The sequence below is a fragment of the Chrysemys picta genome, chromosome 11, assembly GCF_011386835.1.
Source record: "Chrysemys picta bellii isolate R12L10 chromosome 11, ASM1138683v2, whole genome shotgun sequence".
Classification (NCBI taxonomy): Eukaryota; Metazoa; Chordata; order Testudines; family Emydidae; genus Chrysemys; species Chrysemys picta.
This window is the reverse complement of record NC_088801.1, coordinates 79,353,142-79,376,888: the sequence shown is the minus strand read 5'-3', so window position 1 is coordinate 79,376,888 and position 23,747 is coordinate 79,353,142. Positions and strand designations below refer to the sequence as shown.

The window sequence follows — 23,747 nt, the reverse complement described above, 5'->3', positions numbered from 1 at the left end:
TCAAAGAGCCGATAGTTCCAAATGCTGTAAAATCCCGCTGCAGACTCAGATACTTTAAATATTGTGGTGTCGGGTTAGGGCTGAGTTAGAGTGAGTGGTGCTGTGACGTTGCACTCGATATGATTTTATGAAAATATGCTAATGAGTGTGAATATAATGTAACTGGAATATGCTTCATGCAAAAGGTCTCTTGTAAGGTATCATTACAAAGCTTATAATCTACTGAGTGTGATCATCTGATTTGTATAAATGTACCACTCTTGTATCTGAAACTAGAAATATGAAATATAACTCTGAGGGCCTATTGTAATTATGCAAAGTGTGGGCCGTTAATGGTGGTTTGGAATCTTGATGGCTCCCATCAACCAGGACAATTGTCTGCAGATGGCTGTGTTTTACCTGTAAGTCTTCCTGTGTATGTGTGTGCTGGCAAGTGGGCAATGAAGTCTTGCAGTGATATGTGATCATGTCACCTGAACTGGAATCCATCTTTAACCTGGTGCTTTTCCATTTAGAAGGAGGGGGTGGGAACCCAGAGAGGGACAAAGGATTCCCGCCTTGTGCAAAAGATATATAAGGGAGTGGAACAGAACAAAGGGGGCTGCAGTCATGAGAAATCCCCTAGCTACCACCTGAGCTGGAACAAGGACTGTACCGGGGAAAAGACTGGGCCCTGACTAGAAGGAGGCTAGTCTGTCAAAGAAGCTGATTAGAACATCTCTGAGGCTAAGATTTACCTGCATGTAGTTCCCTACTGTATTAGGCGTAGACTTGCGTGTTCTATTTTATTTTGCTTGGTAATTTATTTTGTTCTGTCTGTTACTACTTGGAACCACTTAAATTCTACTTTCTGTATTTAATAAAATCACTTTTTACTTATTAATTAACCCAGAGTATGTATTAATACCGGGGGGGAGGGGGGCAAACAGCTGTGCATATCTCTGTCAGTGTTATAGAGGGTGAACAATTTATGAGTTTACCCTGTATAAACGGATTTATTTGGGGTTTGGACCCCATTGGGAGCTGGGCATCTGAGTGCTGGAGACAGGAACACTTCTTAAGCTGTTTTCAGTTAAGCCTGCAGCTTGTGGGGCACGTGGTTCAGACATGTACCTGGGTTTGCAGCAGGCAAGCGTCTGGCTCAAACAAGACAGGGTACTGGAGTCCCAAGCTGGCAGGGAAAATGGGTTCAGAGGTAGTCTCGGCACATCAGGTGGCAATCTCAAGGAGGTTTCTGTGACCCAACCCATCACAGGTGCAAGTTGGAGTCATTTGGTCAAGGGGTTCCTCTGATATAGCTGATCCAACCCCAAAATAAAGAGTTAATGTTAACAAAGTGCTGTCAAATCCATGTCCATATGAGGCTCCAAAAACCTGCAGAAGGTCAATAATCGTGTCTTACCTGTTCTCTTCTCTCCATCTCACCCCATTTCACTTTCCCACCTTCTCTGTGAAACCCTCCTGCCCCCCTCCCCCCCCCCGCCCCGTCCTCCTGTTCTCACTTTATTCTGGGCATGTGAAGAGCTGATTCAGGCAGCAAGGGGACCGCCCATCAACAAGACACAGAAGACAGCCATGGCCTCAGCCGCGCCCATAGGGAAAGCATTAGAAGAAGCCACATGTTCCATCTGCCTGGAGTATCTGACGGAGCCAGTGACCATAGACTGTGGGCACAACTTCTGCCGAGCCTGCATCACCCGGTACAGTGAGTGAAGGAGGCCTCAATCAGGCACAAAGTTCCCCTGTCCCGACTGCCGAGCGCTGTTCCAGAAAGGGAATTTCAGGCCCAACAGGCAGCTGGCCAATATCATAGAGAGCATCAAACCACTGAGGTTACAGCCTGGGCAAGCGCAGAATGAGAATCTGTGTGAGACACACAAGGAAAAACTCCAACTCTTCTGTAAGGAGGACGGAAAAGCCACCTGTGTGGTCCCCAGAGAGGAAGTTGCCCAGGGTTACAAGGTAGGAATCACTGCTGCTCTTGGTGAAGGAACCGTTTAAGCGCCCCGTTGTGTTTCTCCAGAGCCGGCTGCTGGGGGTGAGTGGGAACTCACACGACTGAAAGGAGGTGGATCCAGGTGCTGCCAGGCTGGGCAGTGAAGGGTCCATCTGGGTCCATCTGTCTGCCAGGCAGGGCTTCCAATGCGAGGTGACTACGGCCACCTTATGGTATCTGAATGGAGGAAACCAGGACCTGTGCTCTTCCCTCTTCAGTGTGTGGGTGAGGCTGAGGGGTTGGCTCAGACTGCGGGTTTGGGGCTTGCTTGCAACTTTGCAACATCGGGAAGGAAAGGCCTTGGATTCTCCATTTTGCAGGCATCTCCCGTGGAGACCCGGGTATATCCCATTGGGACGTTACCCAGCATGGGTGTGTTTGTGTTGTGGGGCTCTGCGAGGGAGGGTTGTTTGAAGAGGGGCCCAAAGGGGAGGGGAAGTGCAGTGTTTAAGAGCAGGCGAGGGAGGTATGTCCAGCGTGGGACATTGGGAGCTGGCCTGAGATGAATGACATCCCCCAAACAAATGACACCTGAGAGATGAGGAAATGGGGAAAGGGGAATAAAGATGGGGCTGGATCCCGGGCCCCAGGGTCTGTGCTTGGTGTCGCACCATAGAGACATAGACCTGCACCCGCGAGGATTCCCTTGCCCTGGTGAGCGCTAGGGGCTGCCTCCTGAGCCTTCAGCTGAACTCCTGCGTTCCAGAGGGCTCGGAGAGCAGCAGCCGAGTGGGGAAGAGACTCCCCCGGGACCAGCGTCTCAGCCAGACGATGTCCCAGGCCCTGCAGCGCTGACCCTGCTGTCTCTGCCCAGGGCATTCTCCTGGCTTTGTTACCGAAATGTGCATTGCACACAGGGCAGGACTGAGGCCACCCAAGGCCCAGGCTCCACACGGTGTCATGGGGTCCCGCTGTGACCCTGCCCCACTGACAGTGGCTGTGAAAGGGGCAGGGCCGGCTCTGGCTTTTTTGCCGCCCCAGGCAAAAAAGCCTCCCCACCGCCCCGCGCGGGAGGGGAGGGTGCTGAGCCTGGCCGCGGGCCGCTCTCCCCAACCGGCCGGAGAGCTGGGGGAGGGCGGCGAGCCCGCTGCGGCTCCGCTCTCCCCGGCAGCCAGGGCGCCGCGGGGAGGGCGGCGAGCCCAGTCACGGCCCCGCTCTCCCCAGCGGCCAGAGCGCTGGGGGAGGGCGGCGAGCCCACTGCAGCTCCGCTCTCCACGGCGGCCGGAGCCAGAGCGCCGCGCCGCGCCGCCCCCCTCCAGGTGCCGCCCCAAGCACAAGCTTGGTGGCCTGGTGCCTGGAGCCGGCCCTGGAAAGGGGCCATGCACCCAAGGGCTGTCTGCTGCAGGTGGGGCCTGCAAACTTCTTTGACCAGGCAGGGGGTGTGGCTGGGGGCTCCCTCCCTTTGGGGACACTGGGAGCAGGAGCAGGGGGGTCCCCTCTCCCTAAGAAAGAGAGAGAGAGACAGGGAATCCCCCGTCCCTGCAGTACCGTCTCTCTTTTGGTGGGGGGAAGAGCTCTCCCCATCCTGCCACACACAGACTCCTCTGCGAGGGTACGGTTGTCAGGTTAATACCCCCAGAAACACATGGCGTCACCTCTCCTGGTGATTGGCTCAGGCTCTCTGCAGACTCAGGGAGGCGTCACTGTGTCTGTCACATTCGGGGCATGTTTAATTTGCAACACGGAGGGTTTGAAACATGCATTTTTAATGGATGCCAAGAGCCTGAGGTAATCACATGACTCCAGTAGCTGGGGTCTAGACATGGTCCTATAGGGCCTCTGCTTCCACCGACCCTGCCCCCTGCAGTCCCCGCCAATCAGCCAGGCAGACTAATGGCTGTTATCACACACGATGCCCCTGCAGGTGAAACTCCAGGAAGCCCTGGGCCCTCTGAGCCAGGAGCTGGAGGAGGCCCTGGTGCTGGTGTCTGAAGAGGAAAAGAAAATCAGGGAGTGGCAGGTGGGTGTCTGGCTTCATTCTTCCCGGAGCCCGTCCCCCTGCAGCGTTCCTGGGGATGTGGGGCAGTAAAGCTGCAGGCTGAGGTTATAACCTGCTCTGGCCGTTTGCCCTGGGATGGTGCCATAGTTCCTGGAGCAGGAATCGTCTCTGGTGGGGATCCCAGTGCAGCAGCCCTGTGGGGAGGGGCAGTTCCTGGCCCAGGGGCAGTGACACAGACTTACCCCAGGGCTCCCCATACACCCAACCCCCACTCACTGCACAGCCACTGCCACTGCCACTGCACCCCGACCTCTGCACCCAGCCCCCCGTACTGCACATGCCCCATCCAGAGACAGTTCACGCTGCACCCCCCAACTCATCCTGCACCCACCCACCCACTGGCCTGTACACACAGACCCACTCGCTCCTCATGCAGCCAGAGCAGCCAATTCAGGGTGTGTGGGGGGCTCAGACCCTTCTGAAGAGTGGGCAGGAGACACCCCACATTCGAGGGGAAATCCCCTCTGATTGGCTGCCTTTCCCTTGCCTGATAGTGAAGGGCAGCCAATCAGAACGATGATGTATGTTGATGGACAGCCCAGTCCCTCAGCTTGTGTAGCAAGGAGAGCTCCTGCCCCTATTCCCTCATCTCTCCCTATGCCAACCCCCACCCACGTACCACTGCCCCCGTGCCGCCCTTTATCCCGCGCCCACGTACCACTGCCCCCTGTGCTTCCCTTTATCCCGCGCCCACATACCACTGCCCCCGTGCCATGCTTTATCCCGCGCCCACGTACCACTGCCCCCGTGCCGCGCTTTATCCCGCGCCCAGGTACCACTGTTCCCCGTGCCGACCTTTATCCCGCGCCCACGTACCACTGCCCCTGTGCCGCGCTTTATCCCGCGCCCAGGTACCAGTGCCCCCCGTGCCGCCCTTTATCCCACGCCCACGTACCACTGCCCCCGTGCCGCGCTTTATCCCGTGCCCACGTACCACTGCCCCCGTGCCACGCTTTATCCCACGCCCACGTACCGCTGCCCCCGTGCCACGCTTTATCCCGCGCCCACGTACCACTGCCCCCGTGCCGCGCTTTATCCTGCGCCCAGGTACCGCTGCCCCCGTGCCGCGCTTTATCCCGCGCCCATGTACCACTGACTCTGACCCCATCCCACTCCCCATGGTTGATCCTGTCCTCCTCCAAGCTTCCCCCACCGAGTTCCTGGTCCCAGCTCTCCCTTCTTACCACAGGGGTCTTCTCGGGACCCTCTGATTTTAGGGAGAGACCAGATGCTCCCACTCCAGCTTCACTGTTCAAGGGGTCACCAAGGGCGGCCACTGCCTGCCCCCAATCCATCAAGAGCACCAGGCTCTACAGGAGGGGGACACAGCCCTCTCACCCTGCTCCTCAGACTCCCCCCCACAGATCAGGGAGGGGCTGGGGGTGGAGATACAGGAGCAGTGACTGAGAGTGGGACCCAGTTACTTTTTCTCAGAAGGGCATTTTGCATTTCCCTTACGGTGACCCATTACTCTAAAGCCTCCTATGGGTACGTGCTCCTCGCAGCCCACGACTAGCAGCTCTGCTCCCTAACCCCGAGGCAGAGTCAGCTCAGTGTCTGCCCAGCTCTGGCTCCTGCGGTTTGTTCCCGCTCCATTGTTTACTAAAGGGCAAAGTGGAGAATCGGAGACAGTCAATCACACGTGAATTTAAGAAACTGCACCAGGTTCTGAGTGAGGAAGAGCAGCTGCTCCTGTGGAGACTGGCGGCGGAGGAGAGGGAGACACTGCAGAGACTACAGGACAATATAACAAAGCTCTCAGAGCAGAGCACCACTCTGATCAATCTCATCACAGAGCTACAGGAGAAGTGTCAGCAACCGGCCGCTGAGCTGCTGCAGGTGAGACTGTTAACAACCTCCCCATCATCCATCCTGCAGCACCAAACCCTCCAGTCAGTGACCAGATCCCAGGAATTGTGACCAATCCTATTTCCAGGGCCTGCTCTGACAGTTTCCTGACATGAACAGAAGCCCAGGCGTGACATCCTGTCACAGCGACACGCACAGTCTGTGTTAGAGGGAAATGCAGACATAGCAGGGGCTTTGCCTGTCGAACGGGTGGGGCAGAAGGAGCAAGGGGTTGATGTGGTCCCTGCTGCGACAGCTGGAACCTGACCCAATGCTGCCGATGAGCAGAGATTCTCAGCTATGTGGGGACAAGGGGGCGTCCAGAGGGGAGAAACACAAGACAAAGTGGACTCTTAAATTCATGACATGAAAGGGCCAAGACTCTCATCACCGGCCATTGGTGCTGGGGGCCTCCATCTCTGGGTGCCAGTCTGGGATCCCTTGGCCTGATAGTGGGAAGTGCTGAGCAGTGGGAGCTGCAGCTGCTCCAGGTGAGGATCCGGGCACTGTCGCCTTAGATCTGCAGCAGGAACCTGCACAGGTGTGAGGCTGGGGACAGTTGGGTGGCAGCTCTGCAGGGAAGGGGAGGGACAGACAGAGGGGCGTTAGGGATGCTGCTGCTTTCCTTGTCCCAACAAGGCTCCCTGTTCAGTGTTCGCAGAACATCACATCCCCCCCAGTCTGTGCCATGGTCACATGACACTCAGCTCCTCTGAGAGTCAGAACCAGGGCGACGGGCACCTGAAATCGGTGCTCACTGCCCAGTGTCCTGCACAGAAGTGGCTGCCCTGACGTGCTAAATGTGGTGGATTCAATGTGGTAGAGAATGGAAAGTCACTCGGTGGTTTTGCATGTAGTGTTAACCCAGCTCCCTGTCTCTCTGTCTCCTTTCAGGATGTGAAAAGCACATTGATCAGGTCTGTTCCCATTTCCTTTTCTCCTTCTGTTCCCATGAGTGATGTGGGTACAGAGCAGATGAGTGATGAGGGGACGTTTTCTTCACAGGAGTGAGCATGTGAAACTCCAGCCACCAGAAGCCGTTTCTCCTGCCCTGAAGAACGGGTATAAAATCTGCCTTGACATGAGGGAAATGCTGAAGAGATTCACCCGTGAGTGAGCGCGCCTGGGCTGGGTTTCCTCTACATGTGGGTGGGGAGGTGAATCGTCAGGTGTTGTGCATGGGGACAAGTGATGAGGGCCACATTGTGACCGGCAGGCTGGTGTGGCAGCAAACCCAAGACCTGGCCTCCCTAAACTAGGAGAAATCCCCTTGCTGGGGATGTTGACAGTCATTCACTGCAAGTCACTGGGGTCTGGGCTCCATTTCTTAGAGAGGGTTGAAGTAGAGCCGAGCAAAATGTTTTTGGCAAATAGTTAATTGGCCAGAAAATTATATTTTGGGTTGACTGAAACGATTTGTGAATTCATGCTTGATGAGTCGCGGCAGACATTATCCATAGGCTAGCTGAAGCGTCCCCAGGTGAGGACAAGCCATTTCCATGGCCTCCTGTTTTCGCTGCTGGACCATTGGCACTGTCTGGCTTCCTCGTTGTTGTACCTGAAAGGCTAGTTGTGGGTGTTACCCAGAGCAAGCACATTTGAAATACAGATACATAGTCAATATTCCTAACTTTAGATACAAAAATGTTACATGCACACAAATAGGTTCATCATATTCAGCAAATCATAACTTTTCCATAGACACCTCACGTGGCACATTTTGTACAAGATGTAGCTTAAAGTGTGAACTGGGACTGGCCCCCGGTGCAGCTTCTCCCAGATGGAGGAGGCAGTAAGTGGGGTAAATTCCCCTCCCCTCCTCACTGCCCCGGCCTCATTAGAAACAGCCCCTGTTCCCCCAATACCCGGTTACACTTCCCAGCACCGTGCTCTGCCCTGCCCAGTCATCCTGCCCATGCCCTGGGGAGAGGCCGGGTTGGGCAAGGGAAGGGCCTGGCTGTGGGGTTTGCCTGGGTGGCAGGCGATGCCCATGGGGCCGGCCGGGAGAGTCCCAGCTGCGCCCCTGGGGCAGGACAGCCCACCCATTGTGTGTGGGGATGGCACCGACCTGCTTTTAGTAACAAACCAACCGTGCATGGCCCCAAAGCAACAGAGATTCCCTGGGGCCTGGCCCTTCCATCACTTCCGTCTGCACCCTAGGCACCCACCTCTCTCCTCATTCCCTCTACCCATCCCCTTCCCCCTGCCCCCTCCAATACCAGCCAGTCCCTTCCCCCTACACTGTGGCACTCTTACGCTCCCCCTTCCCTACTCCCTTTGACACTCCCAACATCTGCTTCTTCCCCATTGGTTCCAGGGCCACCCCTCATCCTCCAATGCCTCATCCTCCAATGCCTGCCCCTCCCCACACCCTTGGTTACCCCAAGCCTGATCCTCCTCTTCTCTTTGCTTTCCCAGCCTGGTATCTGCCCTCTGGAGCCTGCCCCTCCTCCACCCCCACTGATATCTCCCCCTTGTCCTGCCCCTCCCCTCTAACCACACACACACACACACACACACACACACACACACACTATTCTCCTCAAGTTCTTTCCTGTGGGTGGACAAGGCCCTAATGCCCCTTTAAGGCAACAACATCCCGACACAGCGATTAATGGGGCACAGGTTAATTTCCCTTAAATCCCAGTGACCAGCCCCTGCCCTCAGCACTGACTCTGTGACTTTCTCCCCAATGGATGTGACTCTGGATCCAGACACGGCTCATCCCAACCTTGTTCTGTCTCAGGATAGGAAACGTGTGAGACACAAAACCAAACGACAAAATCTGCCCAATAATCCTGAGAGATTTGATCCCTGTGTCTTTGTCCTGGGCGCTGAGGGATTCACGGGCGGGAGGCATTACTGGGAGGTGGAGGTGGGAGACAAGACTAGATGGAAACTGGGGGTTTGTAAGGAGTCTGTGAGCAGGAAGAGTCCAGATCACCTGTCGCCTAAAAATGGATACTGGACTGTGTGTCTGAGGGATGGGGAATATGAGGCCCTCACCTTCCCTGTAACCACCTTCCCCGTGGGCATCAGGCCCAGCCAGATGGGGGTTTTCCTGGACTATGGGGCGGGCGAGGTCTCATTTTACAATGTGACTGACAGGTCCCATCTCTTCACTTTCACTGACACCTTCTCCGGGACAGTCCGCCCTTTCTTCAGTCCCTATGCCAATGCTGGGGGTAAAAACGCAGCTCCCCTGAGAATCTGCCCAGTCCCAGCTCAGGCTGGAGGGGATCTTTGTCCCTGAAGGTGACACCTAAGCTGGCCACTCACACATTGCCGGAAGACCAGACGTCCCGACCCTTCTGGAACAGCGTGACCCTGCCCCCGCGGGTGTGATGGTGGAAAGGACGTCACCTTCCCCCACTTCCCACCCCCACCCCTCTGATGGGGGGGGAGAGGAGATAGGGGTGCAGGTGCGAGGGGGCAGGGTGCAGGCTGCTGAGCTGTGTAGGGTCCAGGGCAGGAAGGAGTTTGTAGAAGCAGGAAGGGAAGAACCCAGATCATAAGAGGAAGACTTGGGGGGAGGCCTAGCATTGGGCTAAAAGGTACTGGGGGTCGCAGAGGGCAGCCCAGAGGTAGGCTGGAGCTCCCCAGCTCCTCTGCCTTTCCCCAGCCCTGCGCCACTCAGGTACCCTGTCTCTAGCTTCCTGCAGCCAGGCCCTTCTCTCTCTGAATGCAGAGAGAAACCATTTCCTTACTCCTGGCTCAAGCCTTTATACAGGCCAGCTGGGGCCTGATTGGGGCGTGGCCCAGCTGCAGCTGCTTCCCCCAGTCAGCCCAGGTCTTTCCTTCCACAGCCCCAGCCCTCTGCAGGGCTGGCTTTAACCCTTCCCAGGCAGGAGCGGGTGACCACTCCGCTATACTGCCCCACCACAGTTTGCTTCCCCCCTTTACCTATCCTCTTGCCCGGGGGTTGCAGACTGTGATGGACGGGAATCATTCACTCCTGTCAAAATTTCTACCCATAAGTCTACCCATGTAACATCTCCATTTTAAATACTGAGAGACAGACAAAAAGAGATTTTTCTGATTTAGAAAATGCTACAATTGTAACAAGGTGTGAATACAAGAATATTTTAATTTACATTTCAACAATATTTCAGAAACATACTCTTAGAAATGGAATTAACATGTATTGTTTGAATGTTCATTGACATGTACATTCAAATTTAACTTCTCTAAATATCTTATTTTTGTTGTTGTTTTAACTGTTATTTCAAGAAATCCCAAATATTTATCGTTACAAAATAATTATAAAACTGTTAGACCAGTTTATTCAATTCTATGTACAGCACAATGTTCACGGGTTATAAACATCAAAACTACACACACATTCAGGTCTTTCAGGACTTGCACTGCACCTTTCAAAAGTAATAAATGGAAAATTGATGCCACGGAACTAACGATGCAAAATATTATTTCAATTCACTCCCACAAGAGTATAAAATAATATTCCTTGAACTTCTGCTAGACTTCATGTGATTTTTAACTCTCTAGCTACATACAATACTCCCGAGGGAATTCTGCACCCCGGCACATGCACAGAATTCTTGTCAGATGCAGATTTCTTTTCCTGCAGAAAAACATTCTGCCGAAGAAAGAACAGGAGTACTTGTGGCACCTTAGAGACTAACAAATGTATTAGGTGCCACAAGTACTCCTGTTCTTTTTGCGGATACAGACTAACACGGCTGCTACTCTGAATTCTGCCGAAGAAGTGCTGCAGTTCTTCCTTTCGCCCACCAGAGGCCGAGGTGGCACCAACCCAGCCGGCTGCTTTCACCACCGCAGCCTCTGGTAGAGCCTGGTTAGGCGGCAGGGGGGCCACACAGGGCTGCTGAGGGGCCACAGACTGCGGTTCGAAAGGGCTAGTTGCAGGGACAGACTGGGGCGTGGGCTCGGAGCTAGTAGGATGACAGCGTTAAGCTAGGGTCTGAGTGGGTGGGGGCTCCACATGGGGATGGGGGGTAGGGTGAGTGAAGAGACACATGGGGATGGGGAGCAGGGTGCAGGGATGGGGCAGATGTGCCTGACTGAATGGGAGAGGCTCAGGGTCAGCCAGGGTCTGCATGGGGGAGGTTCCCCATCTCCCGAACAATCCCTCTCCCCCAAGAGAAACTGTTCCATGCATCTCCCACCCACACTCAACAACCCTCCAGATTCACTCCCAGGCTTCTTCCCTCTCCCTCAGCTCGTCCGTTACCCCGACTCCCCCAAGCCTTTGTATGGCTTCTCAGGGGTGCACAAAATACGTTTCTGTACTTTAGTTTAAATGAATTAGCACTCAAAGCTCTGTACTAATATGCCGAGTAAATAATCTATTAGTCCATAAAAAATTGCTGAATCTTTTTATTTGTATTGTTACAGACATACTTGTTGACAGGTATTTTGAAATAAATTACCAAATAATTGAAACCAGCATGATTATATTATGTTATTTTGACAAATAAAATATGCAGAATTTTACAGAATTTTAAAATATTGTGTGCAGAATTTTTAATCTTTTGGTGCAGTATTTCCCCAGTAACACGCTGGTCATTAATATAATTCTGTCATGTATGTACAGGTGCTGTATGACAAATTATAAATGTGTGCTGAAATATGAAGATAAAATATGTTTGGCAGGCATTGTCTAAGCCCCACCCGACCTAGCCAAAGGAACGTAGTACATTGTTCTACCCGTCTGAAGGAGCGTGGGCGATCGCCTGACTGTCTCCCCCTGCCTGAGGGGAGCGCCGGCAATCCCCTGACTGTCCCTCTGTTCCTGAGGGGAGCGCGGGTGATCCCACAACTATCTGCCCCTGCCTGGTGTGTTGCCGCTTTTGCCATCAAAGGGCTTTGCCGAATACTCTGGCAGAGAGCATTCGGCCTGGGAAACGTCAAAGAGCCTCCCTACACTGTGAGTAATGCCTATTGCTGCCGCAGAGAGGTTAGATCCTGGGCAAATCGGCGCCTTCATCACCTCACTGCACTCAAGCAGCTTCAGGCCTGCAACATCTCATCCCCGTACAGGGTTCCCCCCACCTTACGGAGCCCAATAGTGTGGAATAAACTGGACTCGTGAATCCAGGACAATCCACCCTAGGGGTTGTGTTACTTGCGAGCTGTACGGTGTTACTGATGTATCCACTCCAAGTCCCTCTTTCCCTTCCCTTTATAGGTTTCCTGTTTATTTCCCCTTGTAAATAAAGTGTACATTGATTGTTGGTTCATCCATTACGGAGGGGGCAGAAGAGCGTATGTGTGAGGCATCAGGCTAGTCCTAGGGGTAAGGACCAGGTCAGCTATCATTGGGGGGTAGGGTACATTCCTGACTCCCTTAAACAGTCGGGTGGGGGCACCACCAGTTAGAAGCTGAGACCCCAGGTGGTTGAAGCTCACTGTGGCTGAAGCAGAGGGGTATCAGGTGAGGGCGCCTGTTGATGATTAGCTGCCCTTGGGGATACAGTGACCCATAAAACCCCCTGACATCCCTTGAAGCAGTTTGTCAGTTGTCTGGTGGCTCACTATGTTCTGTGGTTTAGATTTACAGGGATGGGTAAACTTTTCGGCCTGAGGGCCACATCTCGGTATGGAAATTTACAGAGGGCCATAAATGCTCACGAAATAGGGGTTGGGGTGCGGGAGGGGATGAGGGCTTCGGCTGGGGGTGCAGGCTCTGTGGTGGGGCCGGCAATGAGGAGTTGAAGATGCAGGAGGGGGCTCTGGACTGGGACAGGGGATTGAGGTGCAGTGGGAGGGGGAGGGCTCCAGCTGGGAGTGCGGGCTCTGGGGTGGGGCTGAGGGGTTTGAGGTGCAGGCATAGGCACCGACTTCCCCTCTTTTCCCTGGGTGCTCGACCGCCCCCCCACCCCTGGCCCCACCTCCACTCCATCCCTTCCATAAGGCCCCGCCCCCATTCCAACTCCTTCCCCAAAGTCTCTGCCCCAACTCCGCTCCCTCCCTGCCCCTATTGCAACTCCTTCCCCAAATCCCCACCCCGGCCCTGCCTCTTCTCTGCCTCCTCCCCTGAGTGCGCCACGTTCCCGCTCCTCCCCCTACCCTTCCGGAGCTTGCTAATGCTGCCAAACAGCTGTTTGGCGGCAGCCACGTGGGAAACGGCTGGGAGGTAGGCGGAGGAGCGGGGACGTGGCACGCTCAGGGGAGGGGGAGGAGATGGGGCAGGGGGTGAGGGGAGCTTAGCTGCTGGTGGGTGCAGAGCACCCACAAATTTTTCCCCGTGGATGCTCCAGCACCATAGCACCCATGGAGTCGGCGCCTATGGGTGCAGGAGGGGGCTCCGGGTTGGGATCGAAGGGTTTGGAGGGTGGGAGGAGGATCAGGGCTGTGGCAGAAGGTTGGGGTGCAGGAGGGGTGAGGGCTCCAGCTTCGGGTGTGGGTTCTGGGGTCAGGCTGGGGATGAGAATTTTGGGGTGCAGCAGGGTGCTCTGGGCTGGGATCAAAGGGTTTGGAGGGTGGGAGGGGGATCAGGCCTGGGGTGGGGGGGGCTGGGGTGCCGGGGAGGTTCAGGGGGGCAGGCTCCAGGCAGCACTTACCTCAAGCAGCTCCCAGAAACAGCAGCATGTCCCCCCTCCGACTCTCACGCGGAGGTGGGGCCACATGGCTCTGCGTGCTGCCCCGTCCATAGATGCCACTCCCATAGCTCCCATTGGCTGTGGCTCCCGACCAATTGGAGCTGCAGAGCTGGCACTTGGGCCGGAGACAGCATGCAGAGTCCCTTGGCTGTCTCTGCTTCCAGGAGCTGCGTGGAGCGGGGCAGCTGAAGTTAAAGGTCTGACAGGCTGGATGCAGCCCACAGCCCGTAGTTTGCCCACCCCCGAAACTCCCAAGGACTTATCTAAGCAGTGTGTAAATCTGTGGCTAGGCCTGTCATGTCTGTCTTTAGTTAGTAACCATGGTTACTTGGGACTCAGTTGTGCCCCTGCAGCTTCTCCATGTTGCGTTTGTGTGAAGAGCAAAGGACACATCGGAAGATTTGTTATTTCCCATTCAACTTTCCTCCCGTATTTACTGTCCCTCCCCGACGCCCAGACCAACCCCCCCCCGCACCCCTGCCAATCACTTACCTGAGCCAGCACCACTGCAGCCATGTCCCTTCCCTGGCCCCTGGGAGGATGGGACGCCCTGGAGCAAGACGTGGGTGTCATTCTGCAGCCTGTCATGGCGAGAAGGGCAATTGGGCAAGCTCCAGAAAATGGTTTAATCCATTTCACACCCCAATTTCTCCTGGGCTCTTTACCTGAAGCCAGATCCTAGATTCTGCCAGGCTGGAAAAACACTTGGTCCCTGTATTGCAGCGCAGCCCCTGCGCCTCCCACCAGGACTAAACCCACTGAGACAGTCTTAGAAGTTCCTGAAGGAAATCTCCGGGCAGGTTTCCTGTTGGTATAGGAGCCCCCCCCCCAAGAGGCCCATGGGAGGATTCTCCCGTCAGTTCAGCACTGTCTACACCGGGGGTTAGGCAGAGGTGAAAGTAAGCGGACTGGACCAGCTTCCCCAGGCCAACGATTTAAAGGGCCTGGGGCTCCTGGCAGCGGCTGGAGCCCTGGGCTCTTTAAATTGCCACCAGAGCCCCACTGCCAGACAGGGCCGGCTCTAAACCTTTTGCCGCCCCAGGCAAAAAAAAAGGAGCGCCGCCTGGCCATAACACCCCCTCCCCGAGCGCTGCGCCGCTGAAACCCCCGCCACCCCAAGCGCTGCGCCACCGAAACCCCCGCCCCCACCCCGCGCCGTGCCGGGCCGCCAAAACCCCCACCCCGGCCGCCGAAACCCCCGTCCCCTCCCCCAAGCGCTGCGCTGTTCCTTCCCCAGAGAGCCAGCAATGAGCTGGTCTACATCGCCCACAGGTACGGCGGCGGCCAACGTCCCCCGCATGGGTGACCTGTGCGACGTGGCGGTGATCACCCACGCCTTCCGTATGCTGACATGTCCCGACGCCACGGTGAGGAACATTGCGGCGAACGCCCTGCACGATGCGACAGAGAAGCAGATCGGCAGAGCCCCCTCGAACCAAGCCATCGCCACCTTCCTGAGCGGCTCCCTGGATGGGGAATTCGGACGAGACGGGCGCAACATCGCTTCACTGTGGTCCCGCACTCGCAACACCATGCGTCGCCTGGGGAAGCGCATCGGCTGCCGCTGGGAGTGGTGTGAGGAGCGCCAGGAGCTGGGAGTCCGGGTGTCGCAGATCAGGTCGGATGACAACACCATCGTCACCCTGACGGCCAGGGGCTTGCTGGAGAGGACTCTGAAGGCTGCCATCCGCTCGCTGTACGTGGAAACCCTGAAGCGTAAACTGGACCAGGGTAAAGCCTTTGAGTTGACCAGCAAGTGGGACGCCAGCAACCACTTCCTCGCCGGGGGCGGCTTCACCCGTTTCGCCGACTGGTGGTTCATCCACCATGCCCGGCTCAACTGCGTCCCGCTCAATGGAGCCGTCCGCCACGGGAACCAAGACAAGCGTTGCAGGAAGTGCGGCTACCCCAACGAGACCCTGCCCCACGTCCTGTGCAGCTGCAAACCCCACTCCAGAGCCTGGCAGCTGCGCCACAACGCCATCCAGAACCTCCTGGTGAAAGCCATCAAGCCACGCCTGGGGGAGATCTCCGTGAACTGCACCATCCCCGGTACCGACAGCCAGCTATGACCTGACGTGGTCGTCACTGACGAAGCCCAGAAAAAGATCATCCTCGTCGACGTCACGGTCTCCTTTGAGAACACAACACCGGCATTTTGCGAAGCCCGAGCTCGTAAGCTGGAAAAGTACGCCCCCCTGGCTGACACCCTGAGAGCGAAGGGCTATGAGGTGCAGATGGACGCCCTGATCGTCGGAGCCCTGGGCGCCTGGGACCCCTGCAACGACCGTGTGCTGCGGACCTGCGGGATCGGTCGATGCTACGCACGTCTCATGCGGCGCCTCATGGTCTCAGATGCCATCCGATGGTCCAGGGACATCTACATCGAGCACATCACCGGCCACCGACAGTATCAGGAGGTGTGAGCCAGAGTGACATCCTTCTCCCACTATGAGAAAGGGACCAAGTGACCTCCATTGGATCATATGAACTGGAACCATAAACTCCCTAAACATTAAATCTCACCAAATGAGGGTCAATCCATCCTCATCATCAGATCCACTCATTATACTCCACACCCGAACACAATCACTCTATGAACTTCATACCCTCAAATCTCAATGTCTGTACTTTGACCCATCAACCTTTTACCCCCAATCAGGGATATTGCAGATTATGTATTCCTCATGCCACCTGATCTTAAGCCAAACTTTGCACCCTCGATAATCTGTATGTTATTCCCTGATAACCAGAAACTTCTATGCTCAAACCTCTGTTCACAATTTTTATCATCATCTTAATAATATTTTAAAATCTAACCATCCCCGACAGGCATTTGTCTAACCTGTGTAGAGATTTTGGAAATCCTACAGGCACCTACTTGCATCTTGAGGTGCCTAGATACTTTTGAAAATTTGTCCTGCAGAATGCAGGCCCTAAGTACAGAACGGGGGACTGTCTCCTGGAAAGCAGTGACTCTGGAAAGGACTTAGGGGTCCTAGTGGACCAGTAACTAAACGGACACTCTCAGTGCGATGCTGTAGCAAAAAGGGCCAATGTGACCCTTGGCTGTATAAACAGGGTTGTAGCGACTAGGAGCAGGGAGCAGAATGTAGCTCTGCGTATGGCATCGGTGAGACTGATACTAGAATACTGTGCAGAGTTCAGGTACCGGTGCACAGCTCAGGGTCATACGAGCAGCGAGGGGGATAACAGTGGGAAAATTTACCCCATGTCAGAGACATCTATACGTACACCAAGGCAAGGAGTACAGGGAACAAACTGGAAGTGTTAGCACATTCGCTAAATTATGAGCAAAATTATGATTTAATTGGCATCACAGAGACTTGGTGGGATAAATCTCATGACTGGAATACAAGGAAATTGGGCCGTGTCCTTTCCCTTTGGTTCTTGAATCCAGCAACCCAAAAATCACCCAAAGTCCCAAAAGTCCAACAACCCAAAAGTCTCTGCCCCTGGTCAGTGCAGCCCCAGAGTTCAAAAGTTTATCTGCAGAGTTTTACCCCCACCCCCAGGCTGGGTGTTAAGGGGGCACTTTACGTGGTCCGAGGCTGACTGCCCGCCTCTCCATGGGGTTCCGCTGCAGCCTTCACCACAAGCTGCTCCACTCCACCAGCTGTCCCGTGAGCCGCTGCTGCCACCCCATGAACTGCTCCACTCTACCAGCCGCTCCGCTCCATTCCACTCTGCTCCGCCAGCCATCCCTGCAAACTGCTCAGTTCCACTCTGCTCCGCTCACCATTCCGTGGGCCGCTCCAGCCATCCCTCAAACTGCTCAGCTCCACTCCACCCAACAAACTGCTCCACTCTACCAGCCACTCCACCAGCCATCCTGCAAACTGCTCTGCTCTGCCAGCTGCTTAGCAATATAGCTTTAAGCTCTCCCACTAGTTAATACAACACTCAGTAACCTCAGCTCTTAGTAACTTTAGTGATTTCAGCTTGTAGTAGGGGATCCCCAATGCTAGTACACCATTGACACAAAGCAAACTCTACATAGCAGCTTGTAAATAGACTCTTAATAGAATCAAAATTAGCTTTGTTACTCAACAGTGGAGAGAAAGGAGATTATGCAAGTGCCATTTCACACCTTCAAGCAAGCCCCACCCACCCCTGAACCTCTCTCTCAATTCACTGGGTTTTGAAACACATGTCCCTTGTCTAGTGAGTGCTCCTTAGGTGATGGTGAGACCCTCTGTCATAAAACAGTTTCATTGTCCTTGATTCACATAATCAGGGTAACAACACTTTATTCTTCCTGCCCCAATAACAGAGAAACTGAGGATCCCACACCAGCCAAGTAACCACTTTCGGTTGCTGTAGGCTCATGCCAGGCGAGTGGGTGGGCCTATGCAAACAAGATCAGCCCCTGGAGTTCTTTTCCACACTTGCCATAATTCACCACCAGATGTCAGGGTAGAGCTCATCCTGACTCTGCTTACATCGTTTAGGAGCAAGAGAAGGAAGAAGGAAAGTGCAGGCCCCTACTTAGCAAAGGAAGAGGCCTAATAACAGACAACTTCAAGAAGGCTGAGTGTCAGGAATCAGACCCAGTCTCTGGGCAACCTAATGAGCACAGCTGGCCGGCAGTCGGCTGCTTGATTGGCTACAGCACCTGATTGGTTGGAAAGAGTCAGCAGTGCAGCTCTTAGCCCAGCAGCAGCAGCAGCAGTAGTTCAAAGGCTGCTCAAAGCATCACCCACGGCTGTGACAGCACCTGCCCCTGCCTTGGCCCCAGCCCTGCCCCTTATTTGCCTCATCCCAGCTAACCCAGTTCTGACCCCTCGACTCGGAGTCCTGATCTCTGACATCAGCTCTGACCCCTGGCTCTGGCATCAAGTCTCTGACTCCAGTTTTGACCCTGGGCTCTGATGCCTGGTTACTGACCCCTGCTCTGACCCCTAGGCATGATTGCCCGTGTCCCAGTCACTGACACTGGGGTGTTTTAATGCCTATTTAGCATCAGTCTTCACTAAAAAGGTTAATTGTGACTGGGTACTCAACACAATCATATTCACAACAAGGGGGAAGGAGACCAGCCAAAATAGGGAAAGAACAGGTTAAAGAATATTTAGATAAGTTTGATGTATTCATGTTGGTGGAGCTGATGAAATTCACCTGAGGGCACGTAAGTAATTAGCTGACACACTCTCAGACCCGCTAACGATTGTCTCTCAGCAGAGCCGTCCCATCCACAGGACGGTTTGAGCCGGGGCGACTCTAGGCATGCCTCCCCCCAACATTTTTTAAATTTTAATTGGCTTTATTGGGGGGCCCCTCATGCCCCTCCCATGAGTCACCAGCTTTACTACTTCAGGAGGATGTGGGGTCTGGGCGCATGGGGGCTGGCAGCAGAGTGACCAGCTCCACTATGCCCCACCTCACCGGTTCCCAGTGTCGCTCGGGAGAGAAGGGGGAGGGGGAAGGGGTGGAATGGGGGCAGAGGCAGGGATGGGAAGAGGAGTGGTGGGGGTTTGGGAGAAGGGCCTGGGGTGGAGCGGGGGGTTGTCCCAGGCCCTGCACCCCCCAGGGATGACCCTGCCTCTCAGAACTCATGGAGGATGGCTGAGGACCCCGGGACTGGAGAAGGGCAAACATCGTACCTATCCTTAAAAAGGGGAACAAAGTGGACACAGGGAACTACGGCCCAGTCAGCCTAACTTCAGTTACTGGAATGAATATCTATTTTAGAGCACTCTCCCATGCAGGGCATCCCTAGGCGGGGTGCGGGGCTTGGGTAAACCCCCCACTGTGCCCCAGGCCATCCCACCCCACCCCTTACCCCCAAGACCCTGCCTCTTCCTGCCCTTGCTCCACCTCTGCTCTGCCCCCGAGGTTCCCGCCACATCCCTGTGAAGTGGGGGGCCCCCAAGGCGCAAGGCCCGGGGCGACCACCCCAACCCATGCTATGGATGGGATGGTTCTGCTCCCATGAGGTGTGGGAGGCCCCAGTTTGAGTCTTTTCTCTCCCTCAGACAGAGGGGAAGTGAACCCGGGTCTGTCTATATTGACAATAAGTGCTGAATCACTGGGCTGAACCTGACTGACTGGGAGCAGACCTGCTGAATAGAGCCCGGAGGCAGGATAAACAGAGGACGCCCTATTTCCCCCAGTTCATGGGGGCTAAGGCTTGGGCAGGAGATGGGTGGGGGGTGCCTGGGGGTGGGTGGGGGCAGCAGTGCACGTCTGGCGGTGAAACAGGCACTTAGGGGGCTGCTACTGCATAAACTCAGGCTCCAAGTGAGTTCAGGTTTTTGCTACTTGGCAAGTGCGGCTGGGAAGCAGTTCCTAGGACACAGACCAGCTTCAGCTGCCTGGATCTCAGCCCCCGCCCCCGGCTCCAGAGCCGGAGTCCTGCTCCCTCCCTCACCCAGCCCCCTCCCGAGTCCCACCTCCTGCTGTAGGGACTATGGGGCGACACTGCGGGAGATACCACATCCTACAACCCCCCGTGTGGGTCTCGGGGCGCGGCTGGGGAGATGCGGGGGGTTGTAGGGGGCGGTGCCAGTGGCTGGGAGCATCTGCGAGGAGCCGCTGGAACCCCCCCTTCTCCCCCGGCTATTTGCTCCCCCCCCGCACCTGTTTCTGTTTTCGGAAGGGGCGGGGCTGGGGGAGGGGATGCAGCTCATTGGCGCGCAGGGCGGCCGTGGCCCCCTCCGGGGCGGCTGCCGGTCCCTGCACAACCTCGCCCCGCCACCGCCAGCGCGGTGCCCAGCGCTCCTTTGGGTTAGAGTCGGGTCCCGACCGCCAGCTTTGTGACGCCCTGTGCAGAGCGGAGGCCGCAGCCTCGCTAGGTGAGAGGGGGATTTATGGTGCGAACGCTCGTAGGGAGCGACTGCGGGTGTCAGACTCTGAGAGCCCCTGGCAGAGACAGGCGCGGATTCAAAGCGTGCGTCTGTCCGTGATTCGGCAGGGAGCAGGGCTGGATTAACTTCTTGGGGGCCCGGCGCCAAACATATTTGTGGGCCCCTGTTGGGGAAATAGGGCATGTGATGGGGGCGGTCAGCAGAGCAAAGGGCCAGTTGGGGGCAATGAGGCACATTGCAGCAGGAGTGGCCCCACTCAGTCCAGCACAAGGGCACTGTTTACAACCCCCAAACTGCTAGACGCATACTGGCCTGCCCAGCCCTGCGCTGCGAGCGTGCCCCTTCCACACTGGCCCCCTGCCCAGTGCCCTGCCCTTATGCCAGTGCCCCCTCGCCCAGAGATCTCCCCCACAGATCCCTACGCCCATCATCCCCTAGCCCAGAGACCTCCCCCACAGATCCCTATGCCCAGTCCCCCCCTCGCCCAGAGACCTCCCCCACAGATCCCTACGCCCATCATCCCCTAGCCCAGAGACCTCCCCCACAGATCCCTATGCCTGGCGTCCCCTGCCTAGAGACCCCTCCGGCTACAACTGCACAGCACCCTACACACCATGTCCCCTGCCCAGCTCCCCCACCCACAGATCCCCGACTGTCCAACACCCCCTTCACAGTCCCACCATCACAGCTGAACAGCGCCCCATAGTCCGGAGGGAATTCTGCATCAAATTCTGTGCATAATATTTTAAAATTCTGATTTTTGTTTTTTATAATAAATAAATGTGGAAGCTCCACCATGGCAGTTGGGAGCACAGGCCACTGGCTGCATGGAGGTGGGAGATCATCCTGCAGCCTCCCCCACCCCCGTGGGACAGGGACTTGGCAGTGAGACTGAACCTGACCCTGACACAGCACAAGGGCCAGGCCTGCCACAGAAACACCCTGGGGCCCTCCCCTTTTGTGCCAGGCACACCAGATGTGGGCAGGGAGGCTCAGCCCAGCAGCAGGATCCAAGTGCAGAGGGACTTAGTGTGGGGGGATCCAGATGGGGGTAAGAGGGTTCTGTGTGTGGGGGGGGGGGGGTAAGATTGTTCTGTGGGGGGCAGTCTGGGTGCAGGCAGCTCAGTGGGGGAGCTGGATGCACAGGGAGGTGCCAGGTGCAGGGGCAATGGGAGTCTGCAGGGGGGACCAAGTGAAAGTGGTTGGAGCTCAGCGGGAGGGTGGTGGGGAGTCTGGGACAGGTGAGGTCAGCCAATGGAGCCACTTTTCCCCACAGCAATCAGTGACCATTCATAGCACACTGGCTTGTTTTCCTTAATACGTCCCATTCTACAGTAGTGCCTAAATGCCCCAAGCGAGATGGGGGCCCTGTTGTGCCAGGCCCTGGACACCCCAAGAGTCAGGGACTGTCCCTGCCCTGGAGAGTTTCTTACAGTCTAATAGACCAGACAGCTCTCCAGATGCAGCCATGGTGTGAGCGTGGTATGGACCGGCTGCTGGCAGTGACATTTGACCCTGCTCAGAGCCAGGGCAGACGAGGACTGTGGGGGAAATCCCTTCCCTTCTGGTGTATGTTGGGCAGCAGTGGGGTTTGTTTCCTCCTCCCCACTGCCCCATGGTGCTGTCACTGCATCCCACTCACTCACTCCCTGTCTGGTTTGTTATTTCTCCTGTTCCCAAGACCCAGCTACGATGACGGGGAAGGTTCCCTCGTTCTCCCCCAGCTCCACAGTGAGCTCCGCTCTGCCCGGCTACGTCGCTCTCTGCCTCGCTCTACAGGTTCACAGGCTGGCGTCAGGTAGGAGCTCCGGCCTCCTCGCTGGGTTTGCTGCTGTTCTATTGCTGTTCACTAACATCCATCTTCTATCACTGCCATGTCTTATAGACCACATCTGCGCAACCTGCCAACAACCAGCAACGTGGAGAAACCACAGGGCACATCTGGGTCCCCAGTAACCGTGTTTGCTGCCTAAACACAGTCTTGTTGTCAGGCCTAGCAACACACACGCTGCTGCTCTGACTAGAAGCTTCTAAGACATAGAACATGGTGAGCATCATTACAAGGCTCACATACTATTTAAAGGGACACTACACAATTCCTATAGATTACACGGCTGGACCGTGTAAGTCACAGATCAGACTCTTCAGCCACAAACAAATCATGAATCCATTGCACTAGGCACATCTGGCTAGGGCCGAGAGCGAGACCTCATCTCACAATGACGATGGAAGGATATTTACTGGCTTCTTCATTCTGTGCCCTTGGTGAAGACTTTATGTCCCACTCCACCCCGGGGCTGCTCCCACAACTACTCAGGCATTTTGGTTGCTCCTGCTGTGGTTTCCATCCTGCTAATTTAACCAGTTCTCTCTGTCGCTGGATGCTGAGTCTCTGCCCTGAGACACACCCCCCCTCCACCCTTTTCTGTGCAGTTCCACAATGGCTGGTTCTCTGCTCCCAGCACTTTTCTATCTGCTGCCTTCTCCCTCTCCATTATCTGACCTGTAACTTTACCTGCATAGTGATAATGATCAATTGTCATATCTTTACCCCTTGCAGGCCCTTACCCCATCCCTACACCGGTTGGAGAGGCCCCCACACCGGAGCAGCATGAAAAGTCCTTGGTGTATCAGAGAACCAGGCCCCCCAGTATCCATTATAGCCAAGGAGCCCTATTCGGAGATAATAGGGACAATGTAGAACGTTCACATGTGAACTCTGGGTGACCGATATTGGAACCACATGCCATATTTTGGGGACTATTGAATTAACATTATGAATGTTCTGTGTATTTTTTGTACCCCTTGATAAATAGCATCTATGTGTGCTATATGTAGCTTTGTGGGCTCAGGACTGTAATCTACTCCATCGGGGAGGATGTAACGCTTTGTAACTCGGGGGAACACCTTGTAAAATGATTGTGTGGTGTCCAATGCAAATTTTGTCATGTCGGATGTCTTCGGAAAGCTCAAGATGCACTGAGCATTGTTGTTACAAGTAACATTATAGTAGTGTTATAGGTTATAATTTCATGTATGTTGTTATGAGGCTGAAAATGTATCCTCATGACTTAAAATGAGCCCAGGCAAAACTCTCCAGGAGCAGAGAAGCAGTTCACACCTCATCAGGGCAGATATGGGACAAACCCAGTCCAGCCTCACAGGAACAAAGGACGCTGGCCTAGGCAACAACAAAGGATCTGTTGGACTCTCGAGTGAGTCACCCCCTTCCTTTGGGCAGTTTGGGACTGCGACGAGGTAATGCTCACCTGACTCTGAAGGGGGGACAAAGCCAAGAGGAAAGAACAAGATAAAAGGGAGAGACATTTGCCAGGCTCTCTGTCTTCTACCTACACCTACAGACACCACCACCAGCAAGCGACTGAAGTGCTGGTCAAAGGGGAGAGCCTGGCTGAAGAGCAACCAGCCAGCCTGTGGTAAGAAGCATCTAAGTTTTTAAGGACATTGAAAGTGTTAAGATCAGCTTAGAATGT

The 23,747-nt window shown here is 55.2% G+C and overlaps 1 protein-coding gene and 1 pseudogene across 1 annotated transcript in view; one reads left to right on the top strand and one right to left on the bottom strand.

The window, feature by feature from the left end:
• Positions 1-23,747, bottom strand: part of LOC135972145 (microtubule-associated protein 2-like) — a 957,474-nt gene that overhangs the window by 842,100 nt on the left and 91,627 nt on the right. The window lies entirely within an intron of this gene.
• LOC122173101 (E3 ubiquitin-protein ligase TRIM39-like) lies at positions 1,570-9,353 on the top strand (annotated as a pseudogene).